Source organism: Anomaloglossus baeobatrachus, chromosome 10, assembly GCF_048569485.1.
Source record: "Anomaloglossus baeobatrachus isolate aAnoBae1 chromosome 10, aAnoBae1.hap1, whole genome shotgun sequence".
In the NCBI taxonomy this organism is placed as follows: domain Eukaryota; kingdom Metazoa; phylum Chordata; class Amphibia; order Anura; family Aromobatidae; genus Anomaloglossus; species Anomaloglossus baeobatrachus.
This window is the reverse complement of record NC_134362.1, coordinates 205,966,019-205,990,673: the sequence shown is the minus strand read 5'-3', so window position 1 is coordinate 205,990,673 and position 24,655 is coordinate 205,966,019. Positions and strand designations below refer to the sequence as shown.

General features: G+C 53.0%; 1 protein-coding gene across 2 annotated transcripts in view; it reads right to left on the bottom strand.

Moving 5' to 3' along the window:
* The window catches only part of SIAH1 (siah E3 ubiquitin protein ligase 1), a 61,513-nt gene extending 37,383 nt beyond the window's left edge, over window positions 1-24,130 (bottom strand). For both annotated transcript variants that reach the window (XM_075326188.1, XM_075326189.1), the window contains exon 1: window positions 23,933-24,130. The gene's annotated coding sequence lies outside the window, so the exon portion shown is untranslated. The remainder of the gene's footprint in view (window positions 1-23,932) is intronic.
* Between the last annotated feature and the right edge of the window lie 525 nt (window positions 24,131-24,655).

Genomic DNA, 24,655 nt, shown 5'->3' with positions numbered 1-24,655 from the left:
GGAGAGTAAGAGAGCAGTCGTGTTTTACCAGCGGATCTGGTGGGAAGCAGGAGACTATTTGAGGGGAGAGTTCCATTGCTCCCTCGGGATCGGCGCAGTGCAGGGTACAGAATCCTAGGGTGGCTTATACTTCAGGTTGTCCACCAAAATCTGCAGGCCAGTGGGATTGCACGTCCCTCCAGCCCCCACAGTTCCTGAAGCACAGGGCTACATAGGATCCGGGGTCGTGTTTCAAAACCTGCCCTACAACAGACCCGCGGCACCTGCATACAGGACGGGAGTAAACACTTTCCAAGTACCGGGGTCCCCAAGAAGCTTCAAGCCACGGGGATCCACATTTAGAAGTGCAAGGAGGAAGGGCTCACCATCCACTGTACCGGTTCTGACCTCCAACCGATTCAGGATCGGCTTGGGCCCACCACGGCGGTGACCGACATCTTCCGGGCAAAGCCAGGACTGTGAGTAAAGAAAGCCTTGAACCCGCCTGCCTGTCCTTGCCGGCGCCTGCCATTACTACTCCCCTCATCATCCTCCCCGGGGCCTGCTCCACCTGTGGGGATCATGAACATCTCAGCTGCTACTACCATCAGCCCCGGAAGACAGCTACAGCAGTGGCGGCAATTCCCTGGCTGCGTACTGGAGGTGGCATCACAAAATCAGACCTCCATTAATCACCGCCATCTTTATTGTACACCTCAGGGCCACGAAACTGGGCGAAAGGGCCACCCGTGACATCCCCAGACCCGACGTCATCGAGCCCGGGGACGAGTATCCAACCCCTTGCCGCGTGGGTGCTACACTATTCCTGTAGAAATACCAGTCACTGATCGGCCCTTTTAGCTTTTTATAATTGTCTGGCTCTGAAGACATTTTGGGCAGGGGCACAAGTGGCAGCAAAGACCGAGCCAATAAATCCATTTATACACCGTGTCTGCGCAGTATTCGGTCAGGACACAGCTTTACAGGATAAGGGAAGCTTCACATGAAAGTATAGAAGGCATTTTTTAGTAAATATTACAGACACAGACAATTCCCGCACCGCCTGCAAATGTTGTGACCCAGACTAGCAGCATCATATATTACTTTGCTGTTTGCATAGCCTCAGTAACAAAAAAGGGGATACAAAGACGAGAATTACATTTTGGAAAGAACAATGACAGACAATCCAAAACTAAAATCCAGATGATCTCAAGCATCATGAACGATTAAGAAATTAGGATGTAAGATATATTGATACACACCAGTATGGTCACTGCCAAGCCCCGCAATAACACCAAGGAAAACTAGCTGCCACCATTAATTGCTTTACAGGCCAAATGCATTGGACGCCCGTTACAGGTGGTATATGGCTTCGGGGATGCCATTTATAGAGCAAGAGGAACCAAGCTATTAAATCTTATGTATTTAATCCAAAAAGAAGGCAGTGTTTATAAAAATATACAAAAGATAATACAAAAGAAGGAAGAAAAAGAAAAAAAAAAAAGTATACAGAGGAAAAGAAGGGAATTTTGTTTACTTACCGTAAATTCCTTTTCTTCTAGCTCCAATTGGGAGACCCAGACAATTGGGTGTATAGCTTATGCCTCCGGAGGCCGCACAAAGTATTACACTAAAAGTGTAACCCCTCCCCTTCTGCCTATACACCCCCCGTGCATCACGGGCTCCTCATTTTTGGTGCAAAAGCAAGAAGGAGGAAAAGTTATAAATTGGTTTAAAGTAAATTCAATCCGAAGGAATATCGGAGAACTGAAACCATTCAACATGAACAACATGTGTACACAAAGAACAACAGCCCGAAGGGCACAGGGGCGGGTGCTGGGTCTCCCAATTGGAGCTAGAAGAAAAGGAATTTACGGTAAGTAAACAAAATTCCCTTCTTTGTCGCTCCATTGGGAGACCCAGACAATTGGGACGTCCAAAAGCAGTCCCTGGGTGGGTAAATAAATACCTCATAATAGAGCCGGAAAACGGGCCCCGTCCTACAGGTGGGCAACCGCCGCCTGAAGGACTCGCCTACCTAGGCTGGCATCTGCCGAAGCATAGGTATGCACCTGATAGTGTTTCGTGAAAGTGTGCAGGCTCGACCAGGTAGCCGCCTGACACACCTGCTGAGCCGTAGCCTGGTGCCGCAAAGCCCAGGACGCACCCACGGCCCTGGTAGAATGGGCCTTCAGCCCTGAGGGAACTGGAAGCCCAACAGAACGGTAAGCTTCGAGAATTGGTTCCTTGATCCACCGAGCCAGGGTTGATTTGGAGCTTGTGACCCCTTACGCTGGCCAGCGACAAGGACAAAGAGTGCATCCGAGCGGCGCAGGGGCGCCGTACGAGAAATGTAGAGTCTGAGTGCTCTCACCAAATCTAACAAGTGCAAATCCTTTTCACATTGGTGAACTGGATGAGGACAAAAAGAGGGTAAGGAGATATCCTGATTGAGATGAAAGGGGGATACCACCTTAGGGAGAAATTCCGGAACCGGACGCAGAACCACCTTGTCCTGGTGAAACACCAGGAAAGGGGCTTTGCATGACAGCGCTGCTAGCTCAGACACTCTCCGAAGTGATGTGACTGCTACTAGGAAGGCCACTTTCTGCGAAAGGCGTGAGAGAGAAATATCCCTCATTGGCTCGAAAGGTGGTTTCTGAAGAGCCATCAGCACCCTGTTCAGATCCCAGGGTTCTAACGGCCGCTTGTAAGGAGGAACGATGTGACAAACCGCCTGCAGGAACGTGCGTACCTGTGGAAGTCTGGCTAGGCGCTTCTGGAAAAACACAGAGAGCGCTGAGACTTGTCCCTTAAGGGAGCCGAGCGACAAACCCTTTTCCAATCCGGATTGAAGGAAGGACAGAAAAGTGGGCAAGGCAAATGGCCAGGGAGAAAAACCCTGAGCAGAGCACCACGACAGGAAAATTTTCCACGTCCTGTGATAAATCTTGGCGGACGTTGGTTTCCTAGCCTGTCTCATAGTGGCAATGACCTCTTGAGATAACCCTGAAGACGCTAGGATCCAGGACTCAATGGCCACACAGTCAGGTTGAGGGCCGCAGAATTCAGATGGAAAAACGGCCCTTGAGACAGCAAGTCTGGTCGGTCTGGTAGTGCCCACGGTTGGCCCACCGTGAGATGCCACAGATCCGGGTACCACGACCTCCTCGGCCAGTCTGGAGCGACGAGGATGGCGCGGCGGCAGTCGGACCTGATCTTGCGTAATACTCTGGGCAACAGTGCCAGAGGAGGAAACACATAGGGGAGTTGAAACTGCGACCAATCCTGAACTAAAGCGTCTGCCGCCAGAGCTCTGTGATCTGGAGACCGTGCCATGAATGCCGGGACCTTGTTGTTGTGCCGGGATGCCATTAGGTCGACGTCCGGCATGCCCCAGCGGCAACAGATCTCCTGAAACACGTCCGGGTGAAGGGACCATTCCCCTGCGTCCATGCCCTGGCGACTGAGAAAGTCTGCTTCCCAGTTTTCTACGCCCGGGATGTGAACTGCGGAGATGGTGGAGGCTGTGGCTTCCACCCACAGCAGAATCCGCCGGACTTCCTGGAAGGCTTGACGACTGCGTGTGCCGCCTTGGTGGTTGATGTATGCCACCGCTGTGGAGTTGTCCGACTGAATTCGGATCTGCCTGCCCTCCAGCCACGGCTGGAACGCCTTTAGGGCAAGATACACTGCCCTTATCTCCAGAACATTGATCTGAAGGGAGGACTCCGGCTGAGTCCAGGTACCCTGAGCCCTGTGGTGGAGAAAGACCGCTCCCCACCCTGACAGGCTCGCGTCCGTCGTGACCACAGCCCAGGATGGGGGCAGGAAGGATTTCCCCTTCGACAGAGAAGTGGGGAGAAGCCACCACTGAAGGGAAGCCTTGGCTGCCCGCGAAAGGGAGACGTTCCTGTCGAGGGACGTCGACTTCCTGTCCCATTTGCGGAGAATGTCCCATTGAAGTGGGCGCAGATGAAACTGCGCAAAAGGAACTGCCTCCATTGCTGCTACCATCTTCCCTAGGAAGTGCATGAGGCGCCTCAAGGGGTGTGACTGGCCTTGAAAGAGAGACTGCACCCCTGTCTGTAGTGAACGCTGTTTGTCCGGCGGAAGCTTCACCATCGCTGAGAGGGTATGAAACTCCATGCCAAGATATGTCAGTGATTGGGCCGGTGTCAGATTTGACTTTGGAAAATTGATGATCCACCCGAAGCTCTGGAGAGTCTCTAGAGCGATGCTCAGGCTGTGTTGGCATGCCACTTGAGAGGGTGCCTTCACAAGCAGATCGTCTAAGTAAGGGATCACCGAGTGTCCCTGCGAGTGCAGAACTGCTACTACTGTTGCCATGACCTTGGTGAAGACCCGTGGGGCTGTCGCCAGGCCAAAAGGCAGTGCCACGAACTGAAGGTGTTCGTCCCCTATGGCGAAACGCAGGAAGCGCTGATGCTCTGGCGCAATCGGTACGTGGAGATAAGCATCTTTGATGTCGATTGATGCCAGGAAATCTCCTTGGGACATTGAGGCGATGACGGAGCGGAGCGATTCCATCCGGAACCGCCTGGTTTTTACGTGCTTGTTGAGCAGTTTTAGGTCCAGAACAGGACGGAAGGATCCGTTCTTTTTTGGCACCACGAACAAGTTGGAGTAAAAACCGTGACCCCGTTGCTGAAGAGGAACAGGGATCACCACTCCTTCTGCCTTCAGCGTGCACACCGCCTGAAGAAGAGCATCGGCTCTCTCGGGGGGCGGAGATGTTCTGAAGAATCGAGTCGGAGGACGAGAGCTGAACTCTATCCTGTAACCGTGAGATAGAATGTCTCTCACCCATCGGTCTTTTACCTGTGGCAGCCAGGCGTCGCAAAAGCGGGAGAGCCTGCCACCGACCGAGGATGCGGTTTGAAGAGGCCGAAAGTCATGAGGAGGCCGCTTTGGGAGCGGTTCCTCCGGCGGTCTTTTTAGGACGTGACTTAGACCGCCATGAATCGGAGTTCCTCTGATCTTTCTGAGGCCTTTTGGACGAGGAGAATTGAGACCTGCCCACGGTCCGAAAGGACCGAAACCTCGATTGTACCTTCCGTGGTTGAGGTCTGTTTGGTTTGGACTGGGGTAAGGATGAATCCTTTCCCTTGGATTGTTTAATGATTTCATCCAATCGCTCACCAAACAGGCGGTCGCCAGACAATGGCAAACCGGTTAAGAACTTTTTGGAAGCAGAGTCTGCCTTCCATTCACGTAGCCACATGGCCCTGCGGAGTACCACCGAATTGGCGGATGCCACCGCCGTACGGCTCGCAGAGTCCAGGACAGCATTAATGGCGTTGGACGCAAACGCCGACGCCTGAGAGGTTAAAGACACAACCTGCGGAGTAGAGGCACGTGTGACTGCATTAATCTGCGCATGACAAGCTGAGATAGCTTGGAGTGCCCATACGGCAGCGAATGCTGGAGCAAAAGACGCGCCTATAGCTTCATAGATGGATTTCAACCAGAGCTCCATCTGTCTGTCAGTGGCATCTTTGAGTGAAGCCCCATCTTCCACTGCAACTATGGATCTGGCCGCCAGTCTGGAGACTGGAGGATCCACCTTAGGACACTGAGTCCAGCCCTTGACAACATCAGGGGGGAAGGGATAACGTGTATCCTTAAGGCGCTTGGAAAAACGCTTATCTGGACAATCTCGGTTTTTCTGGACTGCATCTCTGAAGTCAGAGTGATCCAGAAACGTACTCAATGTACGCTTGGGAAACCTGAAACGGAATTTCTCCTGCTGAGAAGCTGACTCCTCAATTGTAGGAGCTGGGGGAGAAATATCCAACACCTGATTGATGGACGCTATAAGGTCATTCACTATGGCGTCACCTTCAGGTGTATCTAGGTTGAGAGCGGCTTCAGGATCAGAACCCTGATCTGCTACCTCCGCTTCATCATCCAGAGAGTCCTCCTGCTGAGACCCTGAACAGTGTGATGAAGTGGAGGGAATTTCCCAGCGACCCCGCTTAGGCGGCCTGGGACTGCAGTCCGTGTCAGAGACCTCACCCTGGGACCTATGGGTCACCCCAGGAGCACTTTGCTGTTCCAATTGAGGGGGGCCTGGGGTCAAAGATTGAACAGTGCCCGGGGCCTGAATCACCGGTCTGGACTGTAAGGCTTCTAGTATTTTAGCAGACCATTTATCCATACTCTCAGACAGTTTGTCAGCAAAAGTTGCAAACTCCGTCCCTGTCACCTGGACAGTGGTAGCAGGTGGATCCACCTGGGCCACCAGTAGCAGAGGCTCCGGCTGAGTAAGTGCCACAGGGGCCGAGCATTGCACATAATGAGGGTCAGTGGAACCTGCCGGTAGTATAGCTGCACATGAGGTACAGGTTGCAAAGTAAGCCTGTGCTTTGGCACCCTTGCTTTTTGCGGACGACATGCTGTTGTCTCCTCTGAGTACAATCCAGGAGGGTATATAGCCAAAAATCAACAGTGCGACCGTACAGTGCAAATGTATAGCCTATAAGCCTATATATATATATATATATACCCTTCGGCACTCAGTGGGGCCAGCACCAGAGGTGCTGCTTACCGACCGCTCAGAGCGGTTGTGTGATCACCAGATTCCCTGCCTGGGTCTCCCTGTGTTGTCTCTCCTCTCCAGCGTCAGAAGTGCTGACAGGAATGGCTGCCGGCGTTCTGTGGGGAGGAGGGGACCGTGGGCGTGCCCAAGAAAGTGCGGGAATCTAGTGCCCCACTGTACTGAGTGAGGGGGGAGGAGGATACTAAAGTATGCTCCAGCCCACAGCGCTGACGTCCTGTGCAGCGTCCTGCCCTTCCCCTGACTGGCAGGCCTGTGGGCGGGAATATGCGATACTAGGCCACAAAAGCCGGGGACTAAAGTTATAAGCGCGGCCGGCAATAAGCGCGGCCGCGCGGTAGTCCCCGGCGCACTAACACACCCAGCAGTGCTGCAATGTGTATGGCACAAGCGCTCCATGCGCGGTCCCCACGGGGACACAGAGTACCTCACAGTAGCAGGGCCTTGTCCCTGACGATACCCGGCTCCTATCCAGCAGATTCCCCAGGGGCTGCGGAGGGAGCACGGTCCCAGTGCCTGGAGACCGATTAGGATCCCACTTCACCCAGAGCCCATAAGGGATGGGGAAGGAAAACAGCATGTGGCTCCTGCCTGTGTACCCGCAATGGGTACCTCAACCTTAACAACACCGCCGACCAGAGTGGGGTGAGAAGGGAGCATGCCGGGGGCCCTGATATGGGCCCTCTTTTCTTCCATCCGACCTAGTCAGCAGCTGTTGCTGACCAAGCTGTGGAGCTATGCGTGGATGTCAGCCTCCTTCGCACAAAGCATAAAAACTGAGGAGCCCGTGATGCACGGGGGGTGTATAGGCAGAAGGGGAGGGGTTACACTTTTAAGTGTAATACTTTGTGTGGCCTCCGGAGGCAGAAGCTATACACCCAATTGTCTGGGTCTCCCAATGGAGCGACAAAGAAAAAGCAAATTGCACTTCATTTTTCACACAAATCCCCAAACATTGTGGGTAAATAACTGTGTCAAGCGTCCGATGCTCATTCAGACTCACCTGTGGCAAGTAACAGGTGTGGGCAATATGAAAAACACTTGAAATTGGATAAAAAGGGGAGACGTTGGACTCAATCTTTGCATTGTGTGTGCCACACTAAGCATGGAGAACAGAAAGAGGAGAAGAGAACTGTGTCTCTCTCTCTCGTCCCGGATTCCGCTCCCCATTGACATATGGGGCCGGATTCCGGATCGGATCCGGACTTCTTTGACAACCCGCCGGTGATCTGCCGGACCCGGATTATTGACAGTCCGCTAAACTCTAGCTACAAGTCATTTCCAGAGATCTTGATGTTCCTTTGTCCACTGTGAGAAACAATCAAGAAGTTTACAACGCATGGCACTGTAGCCAATCTCCGTTGGTGCAGAGAAAAATTGCTGAAAGGTCGCAACACAGGATAATCCAGATGGTGGATAAGCCCCAATCAAGTTCCAAAGATATCCAAGGCATCCTGCAAGCTCAGGTGGCATAAGTGTCTGTGCAAACTATCCGTCCACACCTGAAAGAAATGAAACTCTGCTGAGGAGACCCAGGAGGACCCCACTGCTGACACAGACGTAAAAAAGAAAATATATGAGTGTAACTAAAATCCTTCTGTGAAAATATCTTGTGGACAGATGAGACCAAGATAGCGATTTTTGGTAACGCACATCATTCTGTTTACAGAAAATGGAATGAGGCCTACAAAGTAAAGACCACAGGACCTACAAGCACAGATGGTGGAGGTCAAAGATGCTTGGGGCTGTTTTGCCGCTTCTGGCACTGGAGGCCCTGACTGTGTGCAAGATATGAAATCTGAAGATTACCAATGGATTTTGGGCTGCAATGTAGCATCCAGTGTCAGAAAGCTGGGTTTGCGTAATAGGTCAAGGGTCTTCCAACAGGACAATCACCCCAAACACTTCAAGAAGCCCCAGAAATGGCTGGAAACAAAGCGTTTGAGAGTCCTGAAATGGCAGCATGAGTCCAGATCTAAACCCCATTGCACCTGTGGAGAGAGCTTAAAATTGCTATTGGGAGAAGACGCCTTCAGATATGAGAGATCTGGAGACATTTATAAAGAAGAGTCCAAACTCCAGGTGAGAGGTGTAAGACGCTTGTGGACGAGGATAGGAGGCGACTGTTTAGGGTTATTTATTCCAAAGGGTGTGCAACCAAATATTAAGTTGTGGGTGCCAACAATTTTGTCCGGCCCATTTTTGGAGTCTTGTGTGAAATTATGTCCAATTTGCCTTTTTTGTTGTTGGTTTTGTTTATCCAATACACACAAAATAAACATGTGTATAAAGGAAAAATTCCAATAATTTTCTGTAAGGCTACTTTCACACATCAGGTTTTTGCCATCAGGTACAATCCGGAAAAAAATGGGTAAATCGGATCCGGTACCGCATCCTTTTTATCCCCATAGACTTGCATTGTAACCGGATTGTACCTGATGGCTTTGCGTTGCATCAGGTTTTTTCCGGATGCGGCAAAATTTATCAAAGCGGCGGCCGGAGGCAACGTATCTTGCAACGTTTTTTTGTCCGGCAAAAAAACCGCATCGCGCCGGATCCGGCGCGATACGGCGTGTTTTACAATGAAAGCCTATGGACGCCGGATCCGCGCAATGCGGTAAAAAATGGATGCGGCTACCGGATCCGTTTTTGTAAACTGCGCATGCACCAAATTAATTAAAAAAGCTGATCCTTCAAAAAAAAGGACAAACCGGATGCAAACCGTATCCACCGGATCCGGTTTTGTACGCATCCGGCATAACGGATCCGTTAAAAACCGGATACGGTGGATACGGTTTGCATCCGTTTTTGCCGGATCCTTTGCATCAGGAAAAAAAAAGGATTGTGCCTGAATGCAGAAAACTGATGTGTGAAAGTAGCCTAAGAAATACTTCATTCTGTGGAACAATTTCAAGGGTGTTAATATTTCAGACCATGACTATGCGCAGAAATTGAACATATACAAGATTTCGGTATTCTAGAGGCGGCAGCGTGTCCGATGGTAAGGAATATTACATTTCTGGTAAAGGAAATCTATCGCCGGGTTCTTGTGACCCCATTTCAGTGCAGTGTGATGTAGGGGACAAGACCCTGATTCCAGCGATGTGTCACTTACTGAGCCATTTCCTGCAGTTTGATAAAATAACTTCTCAGCCGCAGACCTATCAGCGCTCTGAATGCGAAGCTCTGTATAACCCCGCCCACACCACAGATTGACAGCTATACTTTGTATACTGTGCATAGGCAGAAAGGTACCAATCAGTGTTGGGGTGGGATACTATAGAGTTCATAAATATGGATGAATACAAGGCAACAGGTTTACTAGTCCTTTAGTGATAGTCTCCTGCTCATAACATTGTGAATTTATCAAAACTACAGCTAGCAGCCCCAAGTGATACATCGCTGGAATCAGGGTCTCTGTCTCTACTTTATGCTGCTCTCAGATTAGGTGGTAAAAAGACCTGAGGATCCAATGCATGCAGCTCCAGAGAACTGTGCAAGCCTGGGAAGTAATGTCTGCTCCCTCTAGAAGTCACAGGACTGCTGAACCTTGTGATTGACAGCTTGAAAGGTGACTAGAACAGCGTATCAACACCAACAGGCTCTTCTATTCACCCGACGCTGCAGCCAATCACAGGTTTCAGCGGTCCTGGGCCTTCCGAATGGAGCAAACATCCCTTTCTGAGTCGGCACCAACCTCGGGAGCATCCTCCCCTGCCTCCAGACCTCGGGAGCATCCTCCCCTGCCTCCAGACCTCGGGAGCATCCTCCCCTGCCTCCAGACCTCGGGAGCATCCTCCCCTGCCTCCAGACCTCGGGAGCATCCTCCACTAAATCCAGACCTCGGGAGCATCCTCCACTAAATCCAGACCTCGGGAGCATCCTCCACTAAATCCAGACCTCGGGAGCATCCTCCACTAAATCCAGACCTCGGGAGCATCCTCCACTAAATCCAGACCTCGGGAGCATCCTCCACTAAATCCAGACCTCGGGAGCATCCTCCACTAAATCCAGACCTCGGGAGCATCCTCCACTAAATCCAGACCTCGGGAGCATCCTCCACTAAATCCAGACCTCGGGAGCATCCTCCACTAAATCCAGACCTCGGGAGCATCCTCCACTAAATCCAGACCTCGGGAGCATCCTCCACCAAATCCAGACCTCGGGAGCATCCTCCACCAAATCCAGACCTCGGGAGCATCCTCCACCAAATCCAGACCTCGGGAGCATCCTCCACCAAATCCAGACCTCGGGAGCATCCTCCACCAAATCCAGACCTCGGGAGCATCCTCCACCAAATCCAGACCTCGGGAGCATCCTCCACTAAATCCAGACCTCGGGAGCATCCTCCACTAAATCCAGACCTCGGGAGCATCCTCCACTAAATCCAGACCTCGGGAGCATCCTCCACTAAATCCAGACCTCGGGAGCATCCTCCACTAAATCCAGACCTCGGCAGCATCCTCCACTAAATCCAGACCTCGGGAGCATCCTCCACTAAATCCAGACCTCGGGAGCATCCTCCACTAAATCCAGACCTCGGGAGCATCCTTCACTAAATCCAGACCTCGGGAGCATCCTTCACTAAATCCAGACCTCGGGAGCATCCGTCACTAAATCCAGACCTCGGGAGCATCCGTCACTAAATCCAGACCTCGGGAGCATCCGTCACTAAATCCAGACCTCGGGAGCATCCGTCACTAAATCCAGACCTCGGGAGCATCAGTCACTAAATCCAGGCCTCGGGAGCATCCTCCACTAAATCCAGACCTCGGGAGCATCCTCCACTAAATCCAGACCTCGGGAGCATCCTCCACTAAATCCAGACCTCGGGAGCATCCTCCACTAAATCCAGACCTCGGGAGCATCCTCCACTAAATCCAGACCTCGGGAGCATCCGTCACTAAATCCAGACCTCGGGAGCATCCGTCACTAAATCCAGACCTCGGGAGCATCCGTCACTAAATCCAGACCTCGGGAGCATCCGTCACTAAATCCAGACCTCGGGAGCATCCGTCACTAAATCCAGACCTCGGGAGCATCCGTCACTAAATCCAGACCTCGGGAGCATCCGTCACTAAATCCAGACCTCGGGAGCATCCGTCACTAAATCCAGACCTCGGGAGCATCCGTCACTAAATCCAGACCTCGGGAGCATCCGTCACTAAATCCAGACCTCGGGAGCATCCGTCACTAAATCCAGACCTCGGGAGCATCCGTCACTAAATCCAGACCTCGGGAGCATCCGTCACTAAATCCAGACCTCGGGAGCATCCGTCACTAAATCCAGACCTCGGGAGCATCCGTCACTAAATCCAGACCTCGGGAGCATCCGTCACTAAATCCAGACCTCGGGAGCATCCGTCACTAAATCCAGACCTCGGGAGCATCCGTCACTAAATCCAGACCTCGGGAGCATCCGTCACTAAATCCAGACCTCGGGAGCATCCTTCACTAAATCCAGACCTCGGGAGCATCCTTCACTAATCCAGACCTCGGGAGCATCCTTCACTAAATCCAGACCTCGGGAGCATCCTTCACTAAATCCAGACCTCGGGAGCATCCTTCACTAAATCCAGACCTCGGGAGCATCCTTCACTAAATCCAGACCTCGGGAGCATCCTTCACTAAATCCAGACCTCGGGAGCATCCTTCACTAAATCCAGACCTCGGGAGCATCCTTCACTAAATCCAGACCTCGGGAGCATCCTTCACTAAATCCAGACCTCGGGAGCATCAGTCACTAAATCGAGACCTCGGGAGCATCCGTCACTAAATCCAGACCTTGGGAGCATCCTTCATTAAATCCAGACCTCGGGAGCATCCTTCACTAAATCCAGACCTCGGGAGCATCCCTCACTAAATCCAGACCTCGGGAGCATCCCTCACTAAATCCAGACCTCGGGAGCATTTTTCACTAAAATCCAGACCTTGGTAGCATTTTTCACTAAAATCCAGCCCTCGGGAGAATCCTTCACTGCATCCATGGTGCTGCCTGTAGATGAGCAGCCCTTAGTTTTTTTTTTAAAAAGCATCCATAAAAATAAAAACAAAATTCTGTGTTGAAAACTCATTTAAGTGCCTAAAAAAAACCCTTAGGCCATGTTCACACAGTGCGTCTTTTCTAACCACAATGATGAAGCATTTTTGGCCCCAAAAAACGCGCCCGTAGCAGAAATGCATGCGCTTGGCGCGTTTTTACCGCATTTTGCCTAATGCGGTTTTTTAAGCCAAATCCATTGACAGAAGGATCGTATGTACTGGCGGGTTATTGGCGGCCCAACGCAGGGCTCCGGAGGGTGACCACCAAACGTGACACCGATACACCCCATTATAAATGACAGCAAATACTGTACGTTATCTCATCATTTGCCACTAGCCCCAATATGATTATGCCTCAGCACCCACTAAACATGTCTGCCAAGACACAGGCCACATATTGAAGAAAGAAAAAAAAAAAAAAAAAGAGCAATATAGTGAGTTCCACCAGAAACCAGACGAAAGCTGGCTGAATCCAACTATGCAGGGACCGGGCGCCCCTGATGTGTTGGGGGCTCCAGACTCCCCCTGACAGGTGGTATCGGAGCAGGATAGAGCTGATGGAATTTTAACACCTGAGCCTTTTGTTTTCAGGGTAGATGAGCTGATGCCAGAGGTGACCATGGCCTTCACCGCTCTCCCTGTGGAAAATACATTACCTCGGCTGACAGCTATCCTGATGTATATGGCCAGCTTAAAGGGAACCTGTCAGGTCCAATATGCACTCAGAACCGCAAGCAGTTCTGGGTACATATTGCTAATCCCTGCCTAACCGTCCCTGTATACACTCGCATAGATAAAGCGATCTTTAGAAAAAGTATTTCTAAAGATCTTATATCGTATGCTAATGAGCGAGGGGACTAGTCCACTGGGCGTTAACCAGTCGCACCTATTAGCATGTTAGCATAACATGCCCACAAGGGGCGTACTAACAAACGTGCAGCGTCAAGAGGATGATCTCAATCATCTCTCCGCCGCCATCGTGTCCAACAGAGGATTTCAGCTCAGTGCGCATAACTTCGGAGTTTGGGTCATGCGCACTACTTCAGTTTGAAGCCAGGACGCGTACACCTGGCTTCATATTGCGCATGACCCAAACTACGGGGTCATGCGCAGAGCCGAAAACCAGCGTCTGGCGGCGGAGAGGTGAGATCATCCTGTGACGCTGCGTATTCATTAGCATGTTAGCGTACTAACATGCTAATGGGGGCGACTGGTCAGGGAACTAACGCCCAGGGGACTAGTCCCCTCGCTCATTAGCATACGATATAAGATCGTTACAAATACTTTTTCTAAAGATCTCTTTCTAAGCGAGTGTATACAGGGACAGTTAGGCAGGGATTAGTAATAGGCACCCAGAACTACTCATGGCTCTGGGTGCATATTGCACCTGACAGGTTCCCTTTAAATCAGTGTTCACATTACACTTTTCCACGTCAGTGGCTGTCGGGCCTTCACCTAAACCGCTGAAAAACGGGATTCTGAAGGAAGACCTGACGTGTGGCAAAGACGTGATAAGAACACAACCAAAGGCGCCTAGGAGGAGAGACTCAGCGCACACAACAGCTTTTTACTCACAAGATTAATTTGGGATCAAAATTTGGAAAGTAAAAATTAAATTTGACTCCTAAAATTAACAGTTTAGGCTTCTAAGCAGTTTTTTTTTTCCTTTAGTTACAGAAACTTATCTATTGGCCGGATTTGTCACTTCATAGCTCGCCCTGTTTCCAGGAACAATGCCTGCGCCAGCGTTTTCCACTGTTTATCAGCATGTACATCACACCACGGCCGACAAACCGCTCTCCTCTCACTTTCTAGGTAACTGACCCATCGCATTTCTAGATTATTATCCGGCCTCTCGTGCTCCGTCCTCCAATCTATGGATAATACAGGCACCTTCAAGAAGACTTTTCTCCGAGCTTCAGTACCTGGATCATCTCCACCAGAGACTGAATACATTTACTTCTCAACTCAGCATTAATAATAAATATGCAAAAAAAAAAAAAACAGCAGAAAAGAAGAAATCAGATCTCGCTGCTCAGTATCACTATTGCAAGTCATTCAATGCAAAACACAAGCACAGCCAGGCATGAAGACATAATAAGCAGGCCCGTCCTTCGCCTGCAGAGGTTATACCCAGGAGCCGCATGTTGGGAACAATAGATGTGTCACGGAAGACCCCCGCCCCCATATTTCAAGACCCTTGCAAGGATAAAGCTGGGCCTCGCCATGCCGACACGTAAGGAAAAAAAAAAAAAAAACACCACGACAACAAAGCCCGCACAAGATCACATCACAAGGGATTAGCGCCCGACCGCTATCACACACAGAACATCCACCCGTTCTCTCCAAAAAGAAAAGGAGCTCAGCCGAGGATCCTCCGTCAGCACAGAACGTGTGGCCTCGCCAGCAGATAAATATATTTATGCAAATCCATGTCAGCTCTGCACATTAGGATTAATCCGAACACAAAACCATGAGCACACAGCGGCCGCAGCAGCGTACAGGAAGCTATTGCATCATGGGAGAACGGACAAAACTGTCAATACAGGAGGTGCCGGCCCAGACACTGGGCTAGAAAACAAAACCGGCCCTATAGATTCATATACAGTGTGCGAGTGCCAGACATGGGACATAGGTGCATAAATAAGAACCATCTCACCACTGACCGACAAGAGCATCACTATAAGGACCAACACTCGAACAAGTCACAGCCGCCGTCTACTGACCGACAAGAGCATCAATATCAGGACCAAGACCCGAACAAGTCACAGCCGCCGTCTACTGACCGACAAGAGCATCACTATAAGGACCAAGACCCAAACAAGTCACAGCCGCCGTCTACTGACCGACAAGAGCATCAATATCAGGACCAAGACCCAAACAAGTCACAGCCCCGTCTACTGACCGACAAGAGCATCAATATCAGGACCAAGACCCAAACAAGTCACAGCCCCGTCTACTGACCGACAAGAGCATCACTATAAGGACCAAGACCCGAACAAGTCACAGCCGCCATCTACTGACCGACAAGAGCATCACTAGAAGGACAAAGACCCGAACAAGTCACAGCCGCTGTCTACTGACCGACAAGAGCATCAATATCAGGACCAAGACCCAAACAAGTCACAGCCCCGTCTACTGACCGACAAGAGCATCACTATAAGGACCAAGACCCGAACAAGTCACAGCCGCCATCTACTGACCGACAAGAGCATCACTAGAAGGACAAAGACCCGAACAAGTCACAGCCGCTGTCTACTGACCGACAAGAGCATCAATATCAGGACAAAGACCCGAACAAGTCACAGCCGCCGTCTACTGACCGACAAGAGCATCAATATCAGGACCAAGAACCGAACAAGTCACAGCCGCCATCTACTGACCGACAAGAGCATCACTAGAAGGACAAAGACCCGAACAAGTCACAGCCGCTGTCTACTGACCGACAAGAGCATCACTATAAGAACCAAGACCCGAACAAGTCACAGCCGCCGTCTACTGACCGACAAGAGAATCAATATCAGGACCAAGACCCGAACAAGTCATAGCCGTCTACTGACCAACAAGAGCATCACTATAAGGACCAAGAACCGAACAAGTCACAGCCGCTGTCTACTGACCGACAAGAGCATCACTAGAAGGACAAAGACCCGAACAAGTCACAGCCGCCGTCTACTGACCGACAATAGCATCAATATCAGGACCAAGACCCGAACAAGTCACAGCCCCGTCTACTGACCGACAAGAGCATCACTATAAGGACCAAGACCCGAACAAGTCACAGCCGCCATCTACTGACCGACAAGAGCATCACTAGAAGGACAAAGACCCGAACAAGTCACAGCCGCCGTCTACTGACCGACAATAGCATCAATATCAGGACCAAGACCCGAACAAGTCACAGCCGCTGTCTACTGACCGACAAGAGCATCAATATCAGGACAAAGACCCGAACAAGTCACAGCCGCCGTCTACTGACCGACAAGAGCATCAATATCAGGACCAAGAACCGAACAAGTCACAGCCGCCGTCTACTGACCGACAAGAGCATCAATATCAGGACCAAGACCCAAACAAGTCACAGCCGCCATCTACTGACCGACAAGAGCATCAATATCAGGACCAACACCCGAACAAGTCACAGCCGCCGTCTACTGACCGACAAGAGCATCAATATCAGGACCAGGACCCGAACAAGTCACAGCCGCCGTCTACTGACCGACAAGAGCATCAATATCGGGACCAACACCGGAACAAGTCACAGCCACCGTCTACTGACCGACAAGAGCATCAATATCAGGACCAAGACCCGAACAAGTCACAGCCGTCTACTGACCAACAAGAGCATCACTATAAGGACCAAGACCCGAACAAGTCACAGCCGCCGTCTACTGACCGACAAGAGCATCACTATAAGGACCAAGACCGAACAAGTCACAGCCGCCGTCTACAGACCGACAAGAGCATCAATATCAGAACCAAGACCGGAACAAGTCACAGCCGCCGTCTACTGACCGACAAGAGCATCACTATAAGGACCAAGACCCGAACAAGTCACAGCCGCCGTCTACTGACCGACAAGAGCATCAATATCAGAACCAAGACCGGAACAAGTCACAGCCGCCGTCTACTGACCGACAAGAGCATCACTATAAGGACCAAGACCCGAACAAGTCACAGCCGCCGTCTACTGACCGACAAGAGCATCAATATCGGAACCAAGACCCGAACAAGTCACAGCCGCCGTCTACAGACCGACAAGAGCATCAATATCGGGACCAAGACCCAAACAAGTCACAGCCGCCGTCTACTGACCGACAAGAGCATCAATATCAGGACCAAGACCCGAACAAGTCACAGCCGCCGTCTACTGACCGACAAGAGCATCACTATAAGGACCAAGACCCGAACAAGTCACAGCCGCCGTCTACTGACCGACAAGAGCATCAATATCAGAACCAAGACCGGAACAAGTCACAGCCGCCGTCTACTGACCGACAAGAGCATCACTATAAGGACCAAGACCCGAACAAGTCACAGCCGCCGTCTACTGACCGACAAGAGCATCAATATCGGAACCAAGACCCGAACAAGTCACAGCCGCCGTCTACAGACCGACAAGAGCATCAATATCGGGACCAAGACCCAAACAAGTCACAGCCGCCGTCTACTGACCGACAAGAGCATCAATATCAGGACCAAGACCCGAACAAGTCACAGCCGCCGTCTACTGACCGACAAGAGCATCACTATAAGGACCAAGACCCGAACAAGTCACAGCCGCCGTCTACTGACCAACAAGAGCATCAATATCAGGACCAAGACCCGAACAAGTCACAGCCGCCGTCTACTGACCAACAAGAGCATCAATATCAGGACCAAGACCCGAACAAGTCACAGCCACCGTCTACTGACCGACAAGAGCATCAATATCAGGACCAAGACCCGAACAATTCACAGCTGCCGTCTACTGACCAACAAGAGCATCAATATGAGGACCAAGACAATAGCATCAATACCGGGACCAAGACCCGAACAAGTCACAGCCGCCTTCTACTGACCAACAAGAGCATCAATATCAGGACCAAGACAATAGCATCAATACCGGGACCAAGACCCGAACAAGTCACAGCCGCCGTCTACTGACCAACAAGAGCATCAATATCAGGACCAAGACAAGAATAAGTCACAGCCGCCGTCTACTGACCGACAAGATCATCCATATTGGGGACAAAGACTTGAAAAATAATGGCTCGGTGAACACCGGATGAAAAGCAGAACAAATCCTCCAATGACGATTTGTGGCTTTAAAATAAAATTGCATATGTAACAAGTCTGACGTCCCTCTGTCTCGTAAACCTAGCCAGTGGGTTAGGACCACAGAAGATCGCATTCTGGGTCAGATCTAAGAATACAAAAAACAGTAAGAATGTACAGCTGCTAATGTATATGGAGACCCCTGTGATGACACAGGAGGACCCTCACACACTGGTCTATAGTACTGGCCAGAATAGAATCTATCCCAACATGACCAAAGGGGTAATGTGCGGCAGTTATCTGCTGGCACCAACATCAATTGTCAGGACGGGAGATTTCTGCTCCCCGGCCACAAGAGCAGCCAGGAATTTAATTGAGCCTGCACTGTTTATGGGGTACACGATGGACTGTGCCAACGATCGCTGGACTACTGACCCATTTACATGGGCCACTAATCGGCGCCAATGGACTTGAATAACGTCATTAGCTGCTCTGCATCCACTGGCCTAGGAGTAGTGATGGGGACAGAACAATGGCTCGTACGATCCCCGTCCAGACATCTTCTGCCAACACCAGCAACGGGCCACCGCCAATAATGATGGGAAAAATAAAATATCTGATGATGGATGGTTTTGCTCACTAGTTGGGAGGATCCAGTTCACACTGGGATATAATCAGGCACGGTTTGCGTACAAGTGCCGTTATCCTTGTAGAACAGAGTGCCCACGATCAGTGTTTGCATCATTTTGGATGTAGCGTGTATTCGCTGCGTCCAAAACACTGCTGTACAAGCATAGTGGATAGGATTTCTAGAAATACATGTATAGCCCGCAATGAAAAAAGACCTGCGGTGTGGCTTTCCAAGCCCCAGCATGTCAATTCTTTGCTGCAGAGTCGCAAGCGTTCTCCATAGGGAGAACACAAGCGAGAGACTGCAGCTCCACGAACACTGCTCATGGGCAGTTGCTTTTTCCTGTGGTGGAGATATGTGGTCCGCAGGTCCAGGACACAGTGGGTCCTGATCATGGGCACATACCCTAAGAGGGCTTTTGTTTACAAGCTGCCAGTACATGACCCCTGCAGCCAATCAGTGGGCTCGGTGGTCACTGGTTATCGGTTACTGGCGGCTCAACTCAGCGATGTAAGCTGCACGACTGCAGGCGTGATCAGTGCCGGTCCGGACAGCCGCCATTTTTGTGGAATACTTAGATGGCCATCAAGTGGTTAAAATAAACAAAAACCCTTCCATCCCAGGCCATCACTGGACACCTCAAGGGGGAGGAGGGGGTCTGTCATAGATGATGCCCCCAGCGGAAAGGGGGGGGGTTCTGTCATAGATGATGCCCCCAGCGGAAAATGGGGGGGGGGGGGTGTTCTGTCAGATTATGCCCCCAGCGGAAAGAAGGGGGGGGTTCTGTCAGATTATGCCCCCAGCGGAAAGGGTGGGGGGGGGCTGTCTCATAGATGATGCCCCCAGCGGAAAGAAGGGGGGGAGGTTCTGTCATAGATGATGCCCCCAGCGGAAAGGGGGGGGGGTCATAGATTATGCCCCCAGCGGAAAGGGGCGGGGGGGTCATAGATTATGCCCCCAGCGGAAAGGGGCGGGGGGTCATAGATTATGCCCCCAGCGGAAAGGGGCGGGGGGGGTCTGTCATAGATTATGCCCCCAGCGGAAAGGGGCGGGGGGGTCATAGATTATGCCCCCAGCGGAAAGGGGCGGGGGGGTCTGTCATAGATTATGCCCCCAGCGGAAAGGGTGGGGGGGGGCTGTCTCATAGATGATGCCCCCAGCGGAAAGAAGGGGGGGAGGTTCTGTCATAGATGATGCCCCCAGCGGAAAGGGGGGGGGGGTCATAGATTATGCCCCCAGCGGAAAGGGGCGGGGGGGTCATAGATTATGCCCCCAGCGGAAAGGGGCGGGGGGTCATAGATTATGCCCCCAGCGGAAAGGGGCGGGGGGTCATAGATTATGCCCCCAGCGGAAAGGGGCGGGGGGTCATAGATTATGCCCCCAGCGGAAAGGGGCGGGGGGGGTCTGTCATAGATTATGCCCCCAGCGGAAAGGGGCGGGGGGGTCATAGATTATGCCCCCAGCGGAAAGGGGCGGGGGGGGGTCTGTCATAGATTATGCCCCCAGCGGAAAGGGGCGGGGGGTCTGTCATAGATTATGCCCCCAGCGGAAAGGGGCGGGGGGTCTGTCATAGATTATGCCCCCAGCGGAAAGGGGCGGGGGGGTCTGTCATAGATTACGCCCCCAGCGGAAAGGGGCGGGGGGGGTCTGTCATAGATTACGCCCCCAGCGGAAAGGGGCGGGGGGGTCTGTCATAGATTATGCCCCCAGCGGAAAGGGGCGGGGGGGTCATAGATTATGCCCCCAGCGGAAAGGGGCGGGGGGGGTCTGTCATAGATTATGCCCCCAGCGGAAAGGGGCGGGGGGGTCTGTCATAGATTATGCCCCCAGCGGAAAGGGGCGGGGGGTCTGTCATAGATTATGCCCCCAGCGGAAAGGGGCGGGGGGGTCTGTCATAGATTACGCCCCCAGCGGAAAGGGGCGGGGGGGGTCTGTCATAGATTACGCCCCCAGCGGAAAGGGGCGGGGGGGGTCTGTCATAGATTACGCCCCCAGCGGAAAGGGGCGGGGGGGTCTGTCATAGATTATGCCCCCAGCGGAAAGGGGCGGGGGGGGTCTGTCATAGATTATGCCCCCAGCGGAAAGGGGCGGGGGGGGTCTGTCATAGATTATGCCCCCAGCGGAAAGGGGCGGGGGGGGTCTGTCATAGATTATGCCCCCAGCGGAAAGGGGCGGGGGGGTCTGTCATAGATTATGCCCCCAGCGGAAAGTGGCGGGGGGGGTCTGTCATAGATTATGCCCCCAGCGGAAAGTGGCGGGGGGGGTCTGTCATAGATTATGCCCCCAGCGGAAAGGGGCGGGGGGGTCTGTCATAGATTATGCCCCAGCGGAAAGGGGCGGGGGGGTCTGTCATAGATTATGCCCCCAGCGGAAAGGGGCGGGGGGGGTCTGTCATAGATTATGCCCCCAGCGGAAAGGGGGGGGGTCATAGATTATGCCCCCAGCGGAAAGGGGCGGGGGGTCATAGATTATGCCCCCAGCGGAAAGGGGCGGGGGGGTCATAGATTATGCCCCCAGCGGAAAGGGGCGGGGGGGTCATAGATTATGCCCCCAGCGGAAAGGGGCGGGGGGTCATAGATTATGCCCCCAGCGGAAAGGGGCGGGGGGTCATAGATTATGCCCCCAGCGGAAAGGGGCGGGGGGTCATAGATTATGCCCCCAGCGGAAAGGGGCGGGGGGTCATAGATTATGCCCCCAGCGGAAAGGGGCGCGGGGGTCATAGATTATGCCCCCAGCGGAAAGGGGCACGGGGGTCTGTCATAGATTATGCCCCCAGCGGAAAGGGGCAGGGGGTCTGTCATAGATTATGCCCCCAGCGGAAAGGGGCGGGGGGGTCTGTCATAGATTATGCCCCCAGCGGAAAGGGGCGGGGGGGTCATAGATTATGCCCCCAGCGGAAAGGGGCGGGGGGTCATAGATTATGCCCCCAGCGGAAAGGGGCGGGGGGTCATAGATTATGCCCCCAGCGGAAAGGGGCGGGGGGGGTCTGTCATAGATTATGCCCCCAGCGGAAAGGGGCGGGGGGGTCATAGATTATGCCCCCAGCGGAAAGGGGCGGGGGGGGGTCTGTCATAGATTATGCCCCCAGCGGAAAGGGGCGGGGGGTCTGTCATAGATTATGCCCCCAGCGGAAAGGGGCGGGGGGTCTGTCATAGATTATGCCCCCAGCGGAAAGGGGCGGGGGGGTCTGTCATAGATTACGCCCCCAGCGGAAGGGGCGGGGGGGGTCTGTCATAGATTACGCCCCCAGCGGAAAGGGGCGGGGGGGTCTGTCATAGATTATGCCCCCAGCGGAAAGGGGCGGGGGGGTTCATAGATTATGCCCCCAGCGGAAAGGGGCGGGGGGGGTCTGTCATAGATTATGCCCCCAGCGGAAAGGGGCAGGGGGGTCTGTCATAGATTATGCCCCCAGCGGAAAGGGGCGGGGGGTCTGTCATAGATTATGCCCCCAGCGGAAAGGGGCGGGGGGGGTCTGTCATAGATTACGCCCCCAGCGGAAAGGGGCGGGGGGGGTCTGTCATAGATTACGCCCCCAGCGGAAAGGGGCGGGGGGGTCTGTCATAGATTACGCCCCCAGCGGAAAGGGGCGGGGGGGGTCTGTCATAGATTATGCCCCCAGCGGAAAGGGGCGGGGGGGGTCTGTCATAGATTATGCCCCCAGCGGAAAGGGGCGGGGGGGGGTCTGTCATAGATTATGCCCCCAGCGGAAAGGGGCGGGGGGGTCTGTCATAGATTATGCCCCCAGCGGAAAGTGGCGGGGGGGGTCTGTCATAGATTATGCCCCCAGCGGAAAGTGGCGGGGGGGGTCTGTCATAGATTATGCCCCCAGCGGAAAGTGGCGGGGGGGGTCTGTCATAGATTATGCCCCCAGCGGAAAGGGGCGGGGGGGGTCTGTCATAGATTATGCCCCCAGCGGAAAGGGGCGGGGGGGTCTGTCATAGATTATGCCCCCAGCGGAAAGGGGCGGGGGGTCTGTCATAGATTATGCCCCCAGCGGAAAGGGGCGGGGGGGGTCTGTCATAGATTATGCCCCCAGCGGAAAGGGGGGGGGGTCATAGATTATGCCCCCAGCGGAAAGGGGCGGGGGGGTCATAGATTATGCCCCCAGCGGAAAGGGGCGGGGGGGTCATAGATTATGCCCCCAGCGGAAAGGGGCGGGGGGTCATAGATTATGCCCCCAGCGGAAAGGGGCGGGGGGTCATAGATTATGCCCCCAGCGGAAAGGGGCGGGGGGTCATAGATTATGCCCCCAGCGGAAAGGGGCGCGGGGGTCATAGATTATGCCCCCAGCGGAAAGGGGCACGGGGGTCTGTCATAGATTATGCCCCCAGCGGAAAGGGGCAGGGGGTCTGTCATAGATTATGCCCCCAGCGGAAAGGGGCGGGGGGGTCTGTCATAGATTATGCCCCCAGCGGAAAGGGGGGAGGGAGGGGTTTGCGGTGGGGATCAGTGATGGCCTAGGACGCAGGTTGCAGGTTTCGCAATGCCGATTAAACATCTTTTTGTGGCAAACCTGGCAACAGAATGGTCCCAGAGACTCGGTTGTCACCACGGCGACCGTCCACCATCACCGCTATTAACCCCTTACATAAAGCCTGGAAAAAAAAAAAAATATCCAGGGGTTGGCTATGAAAAAAAAATAAATTAAAAATCGTCCACACAGAAGGATTTTTTATTTTTTTTTTCCCCAGCAAATCCAGGTTAAAGGAAAAGCGAGTGAAAAAAAAATAAACAAATGAAACGAGGCGCCGGGTATTTTATCAATGGGGTCGCTGTTGCTATGGAAACACTAAGGAAAGCGTAAAAAATCTCCGGTGAATGGGGAAGACGTGATGACAGGGTGTGAGGTGAGGAGAACAATGGAGGGAGGGAGGGAAGGCCGCAGACACAATGCGGCGGCCGGTACACCGGGCTCCGTCCTCACACACAATGGCGGCGCTCACCTCTGCTCTGCCCCAGCCGCCGCGCCGCCGTGAGGTGAAGGCCGCTCTCCTCTCCGCCTCCTCCGCCGCCACCGCCGGCCCCGGATCCTTCCTCTCTGACGAGCAGCCGTTACCGTGTCCGAAGCGCGCGCCTCCTCCGCCCTCAGAGAAAGACACTGCGGAGGGGAGCGGGCGCGTGCACGGAGGGAGACGACGACGGCGGCGACGACGTCACTGCTGTCAGTCCGCGGGAGCGCGCACGTACGCCGATCATACAGGGCCGGGGCGTGGATTCTCTCCGGCGGCCCCGCCTCCCTGCCGTGTGGACACGCCCACCCCGCCTCAGCTCTGTGTGCGCGCTCCTGTTCCCGCTCTTTTTTTCGGCTGAGGTAAAAATGTGCAGATTTCCCCACATGTACACGCTCTGTCCCCAGTGTAGGGGGAGTGGGGGCACACAGCCGGCTGTATATCGGTTTTAGGTACTGTTATCAATAATGTTTGACATTGTACCATATTTGCATAGTAAATACACTGCAAAGAAGTTTCTGTTTCTTTGTTCGCCATATTTTGGCTATTGGAAGAAGGGGAGGAAAAAACAAAAGCACAAAGATGGCAACTGGCCAGGTCCTAAGGGGTAAGACAGAGATAAGGTCTCCCTCCGTCACTCAGGTTGGGGTCTCCCTCCGTCACTCAGGTTGGGGACTCCCTCCGTCACTCAGGTTGGGGTCTCCCTCCGTCACTCAG